General features: G+C 42.3%; 1 pseudogene; it reads right to left on the bottom strand.

Annotated features, from left to right (window-relative positions):
- Positions 1 to 6796: 6796 nt before the first annotated feature.
- LOC110569643 lies at positions 6797 to 7205 on the bottom strand (annotated as a pseudogene).
- Positions 7206 to 9055: the final 1850 nt, after the last annotated feature.

Below are 9055 nucleotides of genomic sequence, written 5' to 3'. Positions count from 1 at the left end.
CCCCTCTACCATGCTTTTAATCCCTTATTTAGTTGTTGTTCTGTATGTATTTTAGATGTATCCTCATGTTCGCCAATTTCTTTGCTCATTCTTGTTTCCTTTTTAAGGAAATAGCTATATTGAGATATAATTCATATTCACCCACTTAAAGTGTACAGTTTGGTGGGTTTTAGTATCTCACAAAGTTATGCAACCATCACCACTATCTAATTCCAAAATATTTCATCATTCCCCAAAGAAATGCTGCACACATTACTAGTTCTCTCCCGCTCCTCCCACGTCATGGCTCCTGGTAATCACTAATCTGCTTTCTGTCTCAAATTGACTATTGGAGGATTTGCCTATTCTGGACATCTCACACAAAGAGAATCATACAATGTATGCCTTCTGTGACTGGCTTTTTCACTTAGCATGTTTTCAAAGTTCGTCCATATAGTAGCATATATCAGCACTCCATTCCTTTTCATGGATGACTAATATTCCATTGTTTGTGACCACCACATTTTGTTTATTAATTCATCAAGTGATGGTCATTTGGGTTATTTCCACTTTGGGGCTATTAAGAATAAAGCTACTTTGCCCATTTTATTTTATTTTATTTTATTTATTTTTTTTTTTTCAAGCAGTCTCCATGCCCAACCAGGGGCTCTAATTCATGACCCCAACACCAAGAATCACATGTTCCACCAACTAAACTAGCCAGGTTCCCCTCTTTGCCCATTTTAATTAAAAACTTTTTAATATTTAATATTTCATTTATTTATTATTTTTTATGTTAAAGATTTATTTATTTATTATTTTAGAGAGAGAGAGAAAGAGAGATTCAGAGTGTGGGAGGTGGAGAGGGAGAGAGAGAATCTCTAGCTGATTTCCCTCTGAACACAGAGCCCATGACCCTGAGATCATGACCTGAGCCTAAACCAATAGTCAGTAACTTAACCAACTGAGACACCCAGGAGTCCCATTTATATTTTATTTTTAAAAACTTCTGCTTTCCTTTCGTCTGGAACTGCCATCTTCCAGTAATTTGCTAAAATGATCAAAACAAAGGGAAAGAGGAGAGGTACCCACTATATGTTCTCTAGGCCTTTTAGAAAACATGGAGTTGTTCCTTTGGCCACATACATGGGAATCTACAAGGAAGGTGATATTGTGGACATCAAGGGAATGGGCACTGTTCAAAAAGGAATGCCCCACAAATGTCACCATGGCAAAACTGGAAGAGTCTACAATGTTACTGAGCATGTTGTTGGCATTGTTCTAAACAAACAAGGGCAAGACTCTTGCCAAGAGAATTAATGTACACATTGAGCATATTAAACACTCAAAGAGCTGAGATAGCTTCCTGAAGCGTGTGAAGGAAAATGATCAGAAAAAGAAGGAAGCCAAAAAGGTACTTGGGTTCAACTGAAGTGCCAGCCTGCCCCACCCAGAGAAGCACATTTTATGAGAACCAGTGGAAAGGAGCCCGAACTGCAGGAACCCATTCCCTATGAATTCATGGCATGATAAATGTAAAGAAAATAAAAGACCTCAAGACTGTTAAAAAAATTTTTTTTCTTTAAAGATTTATTTATTTAAGAGAGTGCCAGAAAGGGGAAGGTGCAGTGGAAGAGGGAGAGACAGAATCTGAAGTTGACTCCCTGCTGACTTCAGAGCCCAATGCAGAGCTCGATCTCACAACCCTGAGATCATGACCTGAGCCAAAACTAAGAGTCAGTTGTTTAACCAACTGAGCCACCCAGCTGCCCCTTAAAAATTTTAATGTAATCTCTATCCCCAATGTGGGGCTCAAACTCACAACCTTGAGATCAAGAGTCACATGCTCTTCTCCAAAGAAGACAGCCAAATGGCCAACAGACACATGAAAAAATGTTGAACATCACTCGGCATCAAGGAAATACAAATCAAAACCACAATGAGATGCCACCTCACACCAGTCAGAATGGCTAAAATTAACAAGCCAAGAAATGATAGATGTTGGTGAGGATGTGGAGGAAGGAGAACCCTCCTACACTGCTGGTGGGAATGCAAGCTGGTGCAGCCACTCTGGAAAACAGTATGGAGGTTCCTCAAAAAGCTGAAAATAGAGCTACCGTACAACCCAGCAATTGCACTACTGGGTATTTACCCCAAAGATACAAATGTATTGATCCGAAGGGGCAGTTGTACCCCGATGTTTATAGCAGCAATGTCCACAATAGCCAAACTATGGAAAAAGCCCAGATGTCCATCGATAGATGAATGGATAAGGAAGATGTGGGGTGCCTGGGTGGCTCAGATTGTTAAGCGTCTGCCTTCGGCTCAGGTCATGATCCCAGGGTCCTGGGATCAAGTCCCGCATCGGGCTCCCTGCTCTGCGGGGAGCCTGCTTCTCCCTCTGCCTCTCTCTCTATGTCTCTCATGAATAAATACATAAAATCTTTAAAAAAAAAAAAGAAGATGTGGTAGGGGCACCTGGGTGGCTCAGAGGGTTAAGCGTCTGCCTTAGGTTCAGGTCATGATCCTGGGGTCCTGGGATTGAGCCCTGTGTCACGCTCCCTGCTCAGCAAGGAGCCTGCTTCTCCCTCTCCCTTTGCCTGCCACTCCCCGTGCTTGTGCTCTCTTGCTCTGTCAAATAAATAGATAAAATATTAAAAAAAAAAAAGATGTGGTGTACATATACACAATGGAATATTATACAGCCATCAAAAATGAAATCTTGCCATTTGCAACAATGTGGATGGAACTAGAGGGTATTATGCTAAGTGAAATAAGTCAATCAGAGAAAGACAATTATCATATGATCTCACTGATATGTGGAATTTAAGAAATAAGGCAGAGGATCATAGGGGAAGAGAGGAAAAAATGAAACAAGATGAAACCAGAGATAGAGACAAACCATAAGAGTCTCTTTTTTTCTTTTAATTTTTAAAGATTTTATTTATTTATTTGACAGAGAGCACAAGCAGGGGGAGTGGGAGAGGGAGAAGCAGGCTTCCTGCCGAGCCAGGAGCCCCATGTGGGGCTTGATCCCAGGACCCTGGGATCATGACCTGAGCTGAAGGCAGAGGCTTAACGACTGAGCCACCCAGGTACTCCAGGAGACTCTTAATCTCAGGAAACAAACTGAGGGTTGTTGGAGGAGAGGGGGGTGAGGGGATGAGGTGGCTGGGTAATGGACATTGGAGAGGGTATATGTCGTGGTGAGCGCTGTGTATTGTGTAAGACTGATGAATCACAGACCTGTACCCCTGAAACTAATAATACATTATATATTAGTAATAAAAACAAACAAACAAACAAATAAATAAATAGACCCCAGACACATGGGTTTGTGTCTGGGCTCTCAATTCTATTCATTGATGTTTATGTCTAATCTTAAGCTGGTACCATACTGTCTTGATTACCATTACTTTGTAGTGTATTTTGAAATGCGGAAATGTGTGTCCTCCATATTTGTTCTTTTTCAAGGTTGTTTTGGGTTTTTCAGAAGCTCCTGAAATACTATATGTAGTTTAGAATCCGCTTGTAAATTTCTAGAAAGTCAGCTAGGATTCTGATAGATATTGCATTGAATCTGTAGATCAATTTGGGGAGTATTGTGACCTTTATAATATTAAGTCTTCTGATCCATGAATATGGGATTTTTTCAATTTATTTAGATATCCTTTAATTTCTTTCAACAATATTTTATAATTTTCAGCATATAATGTTATATTTGTTTTGTGAGTGTGTTTCTAAGAATTGTATTCTTTTTGATGCTATTTCAAATGGAATTATTTTCTTAATTTCATTTTCAGATTGTTCATTGAAAGTATATAGAAAAAAATTGATCTTGCATTCTGCAGCCTTGATGAAAATAAAACGGTTTCTCTTAGTTCTAATAGTTTTTCAGATAATTCTTTAGGATTTTCTATATACAAGGCCACATCATCTGTGGATAGAGATAGTTTTATTTCTTCCTTTCCAATCTGGATGCCTTTTTTAATCCTTGCCCAATTTCCCTGACTAGAATCTTCTATTACAGAAATAGCGAGGGTGGGCATCCTTGTCTTATTCCTGATTTTAGGGGAAAACATCCAGTCTTTCACCATTAAATATGTTAGTTGTGACTTTATCATAGACGGTCTTTTGTCAGGTTCCCTTCTGTGCCTAGTTTGTTGAAGTTTGTTGAGTGTTCTTTTTTTCTTTTTTAATGACAAGATGTTGAATTTTATCAAATGCATTTTTGTGTCTATTGAGATGATCATGGGTTCTTTTTTCATTTTAGTGATATGATGCATTAAAATAGTTATTTTTCAGATGTTAAACCAAACTCGCATTCCTAGGACAAATCTCTTTTGGTCATGGTGGATTTTTATATGTTGCCGCATAGTTTGCTAGTGTTTGAGGGGCCATGTTTTTCTCTTCATGCACTTCAATTCCTACTTTTATGTTTTAAATTCACCAATAAAGAGTGAACCTGTAAAACCCTAGGCAACCCACCCCTGACCCCAATAAAGGCAAAACCCCAGGCCCATGCTCTCTCTGTCTGTACCCCTGATCTCACTGTATGGCCTGGATGTGCCATGTACCCTCCGGGACTCCTCAGTAATAAGCCTTGTTTTTTTTTTCAAGGTTTCCTGATGGTTGTTACTGAGGTGCATTTTGCAATCATAAGAACCACATGGGCTGGTCTGGCCTCAACACTGGGGAAATGGTGTTGTACCAGGCATTTCTAGCCAGTAGCTTCACTATCTATAGGCTGGGACCAACACAAAACAAATGGCTACTAGGAGGGTTTTGTTAACTGACATCTGGTTGCTCTCACTTGCAGTATCTATTGCCTGTTTTTTTGTTTTTTTTGTTTTTCAATGTTAAGTCATGCTTTGTTTCTTTGCATGTACCATAATTTTTTTTTTGTCAGAAACTGGACATTTTATTTTTTTTAAAAGATTTTATTTATTTATTTGACAGAGAGAGACACACAGCAAGAGAGGGAACACAAGCAGGGGGAGTGGGAGAGGGAGAAGCAGGCTTCCCGCTGAGCAGGGAGCCCGATGAGGGGCTCGATCCCAGGACCCTGGGATCATGACCTGAGCTGAAGGCAGACGCTTAACGACTGATCCACCCAGGCACCCCAGAAACTGGACATTTTAGATAATATCATAGTAACCCTTCCAATAGGGCTTGTTATTGTTATTTGCTAGTTTATTTGTTTAGTGACTGACTGGATTATTTTAGTGTAGTCTATTCTCTCTCCATCCTCCCCTTTCCCTGTGGTCTAATGTTGTCCTGAGGCTGGCAGAAGCCCATTCGTCCATAATCATCCTGGGATGTGGAGGTTTTGGCAGGGCTTTCTTTGATATCTCTTCCTCGGACCACACCACTCTTAGACTCCACCAATTGCGCACTGGTTACTCTATTGTTTTCAGCAAAGCCCTGGTGCAAAAATTGCTCCCCAGAGGAACCCAATCCAATTCAGTCTCCTTTGACGGGATAGATTTTTTTTTTTTTAAGATTTTATTTATTTATTTTGAGAGAGAGAGAGAGGGAGAACGAGCTTGGGAGGAGCAGAGGGAGAGAGAATTTCAAGCTGACTCCACACCAAGCGTGGAGCACTGAGCCTGACACAGGGTTTGATTTCAAGACCCTGAGATCATGACCTGAGCCGAAATCAGGAGCCAGACCCTCAACCTACTGAGCCACCCAGGTGCCCTGATGAAATAGTTTTTTGAGAGCAGTATTTTTTTTTAAAAGATTTTATTTATTTGACAAGGAGAGAGAGAACACAAACAGGGGGAACAGAAGAAGGAGAAGCAGGCTCCCCACCGAGCAGGGAGCCCAATGTGGGGCTCGATCCCAGGACCCCGGGCTCATGATCTGAGCCAAAGGCAGATGCTTAACCGCCGGAACCACCCCGGCGCCCCTGAGAGCAGTATTTGAGTTTATTCAGATCCCCGGCAGGCTCTTCCCCGCTCCCTTTCCCAGGTTTTCTAGCTGGCCTATACTTTGCCTATGTATCCAATAAATACGTCATTCTCCTCCCAGTTGCCTTTCACCACAATCTCCGCTGTTTCTGAAAGAACCCTCAGGCTTGAACTTCTCCACATTGATAGCAGATGAAATCAGTGTCTTTGGGAAGAAAATAAGAGCTGTCTTTTTCATCCTGCTTCTTCCCTTAGGCAAAATTTCTGAGCCATTACTCTGAAGGGGGTGGGGACTGTGGCACACTTCTCTCGGAGTGACACTCTTGCCCTAGGAATTGAGCACTCAGTAGAAAGGGGGTAGTAACATCACATCTTGGCTTGCCTCTTCCGGCTTGGAACCACTGCCTGGTGAGCTGAGGCAAGGACAATCAGAGCTCTGTGGACTCTCAGAGGCGCCACAGTCAGGGTAGAGAGCCTCAGTCCCATGAGCAGGATCTGGACAGACGAAAGGAGCCCTCATTTCTCAGCCACACTCACAGGAAGTGAGCCTCCGCAACAGGTTGATGGGGATAAGATGAGAAATGCTGATGTCCTGCTATTTGTAGGAAATAGCCCTCCAACTGGGAGCTGGGGGGAGAGAGAGCCCTGTGTTCTTTCTTGGATGTACCAGTCTTGAGTGCTCATCTTGCCAAGTGGGAGTGGGGGAAGGAGGAGTGGGTCTCAGCTTAAATACCATAGACTCAGTGTTTGTACTGAATTTTAGTAGCTTTTGTTTGTTTTGTTTTAGTAAATGTTTCTTTCTTTCTTTTCTTTTTATAGGCTATATGTCCTTAGGACCATTTCTAGAGATTTTAACTGATTTTGTTGTTTTTTCTTTTTCAACAAGAACCAAGTTTTTCATTTGTTCATTTCTCCCATGTGAAGTATTCCTCGATGACATCCTTGGCCTGAGACTCTTTGCCATGGTCCTTAACCACCACACAACTGCAACCAACCACTTGGTGGGGTTTTCCGTCTTTGTCAACTTTATGGAGGCTTACACATCCCCCTAGTTTCTTGTTGTCATCAGCCTTAATTAGGTTGATTTTGGTGTTCAGCACAAAGGGCCTCCACCAAACTGACATACATAGGCTCATCACAGTTGGATACAAATGCACAAAGGTGGGCTTGGAGCTTGTCTAAGGCTTTGGCTGCTTAGCGAATTCCACATGCTAGGCCGTTGTGGATGAGGGTGGTCTTCAGTACCTCTTGCAAAGCAGCAGTATGAACACCCATTACACCTCCAGCAGTCATGCCTTCCTCAGTAATGGCAGTGGGTTACTGGTAGAGCCGAATCCTGAATGCACCTGAGCCTCCGCACGACTCGGTGACAGCGGCAGGGAAAAACAAAGACTGATTTTATGTCTGTTATTTATTATTTATTTATTTATTTATTTATTTATTTATTTATTTATTTTTTAAAGATTTTATTTATTTATTTGACAGAGACACAGTGAGAGAGGGAACACAAGCAGGGGGAGTGGGAGAGGGAGAAGCAGGCTTCCCGCAGAGCAGGGAGCCCGACGCGGGGCTCGATCCCAGGACCCCGGGATCATGACCTGAGCCGAAGGCAGATGCTTAACGACCGAGCCACCCAGGCACCCCATGTCTGTTTTTTAAAAAAATGTTCACCAATTTCACTGGGGAATGGGTCCACGATGTCTTAATCTTGCTTGTGGAAATCTTCCCCTCCACCATGGTTTCTTGCATTATACCTCTACTTTCTTAGTTTCCTTTCCTTATTCTAGAAGTCCAGAATATGTTTTTGTTATAACTTTGTTAGATTAACATTTGTTGAAGAAATGCAAGATGTGGATGTTGCCCCGGTTCAACAAAAGATTACGAGAGAAATTGAAAGAGAGGATTATTACTCACAAGATCTGGAGGAAGTACACAGTATGTGTCAAGGGGCCACTTGAGCACTTGGGAAGGTCAAGGTAGGGTGCAAACAGAGAGGGAGAGGACCTGGGGCATATGCCTTCATCATTTTCTGTGGGTGGGGAGGGCTTTGGGGTTCCTGGGCTAAGGCTGGATTGGTCAATTCAAACCCAAAACAGTGTGGTCTGGGGAAGCTCCATGGGGAGTTTTTTTGTTTTTTTTTAAGATGTTATTTGTCAGAGAGAGAGAGCACAAGCAGGGGGAGAGGCAGGCAGAGGGAGAAGCAGGCTCCCTGCTGAGCAAGGAGCCCGATGTGGGACTCGATCCCGGGACACTAGGATCATGAACCACCAGAACCGAAGGCAGACCCCCAACCAACTGAGCCACTCAGGCATCCCATCCAAGGAGAGTCTTCTCTATGGGGTGCACAAGAGAAAGGCTCTGGGAGAGAGGACAGACAGTTGGTCATAAGGGCTGTTGAGGAAGTCATGTCAGGATCTTACATTTGCTTGTGACTCTGTAGGCTATTACCTAGGACATGTGCTTGCTTGCATGGGGGGCTAATGTCAGTTAAGCCCGCTGGCAGGCTGGTTGGCTAAACAAAATAAATGCTAAGGCAGCAATAGCATGGCTAGCTTAGCTAAACTCCTGACATATTTCTTACTAAAACATAAGGCTGTTACAGGATTTCTTCTCCTCTAAGTGTCCACGGTTCCTGGCCATGCTGCTTTTAAGAACGAAAAGGTAGACCAGACAGACTGGTGGGCAGCAAAACAAAGTTTATTGAGTGATAGCAAAGTGATAGTACAAAGCTCCCAAAGAGGGAGGGGACCTGAGAGGGTTGCCAATTTGACATTTAGTTCTAGGGGTTTTTATGGGCTTATTGGCGGGCTGTTTTAATCTGATTAACCCTCCCTGTGCCTGGCATCCAATCAGATTTTTGTCATCTATCTATTACATGGGCAAGGTTGGAGGGCTCCTTCCAGGGCGGTGTAAAATCCTTTAAAGGGTGGTTTCCTCTTAGGGTCGGGGCCCCTTGTCTGCCTGCCTTTCTTCCAACTATCCTTCATCAAGGCAACAATTTTAAACCCCTTCCCTTTAAAATAGTATGAAGTATATTTAATAACAACTGTTAGATACAATAGAGTATTCACACCAAAACATGTTTTATTTTTTTACACTACATCTGACATTCACAGAACCACACATTTCAATTTATTATTTTATTTTATTTTATTTTATTTTTT

This window comes from Neomonachus schauinslandi, chromosome 1 (assembly GCF_002201575.2).
Source record: "Neomonachus schauinslandi chromosome 1, ASM220157v2, whole genome shotgun sequence".
Classification (NCBI taxonomy): domain Eukaryota; kingdom Metazoa; phylum Chordata; class Mammalia; order Carnivora; family Phocidae; genus Neomonachus; species Neomonachus schauinslandi.
The sequence above is the reverse complement of the archived record's forward strand: the minus strand, read 5'-3'. Positions and strand labels throughout refer to the sequence as shown.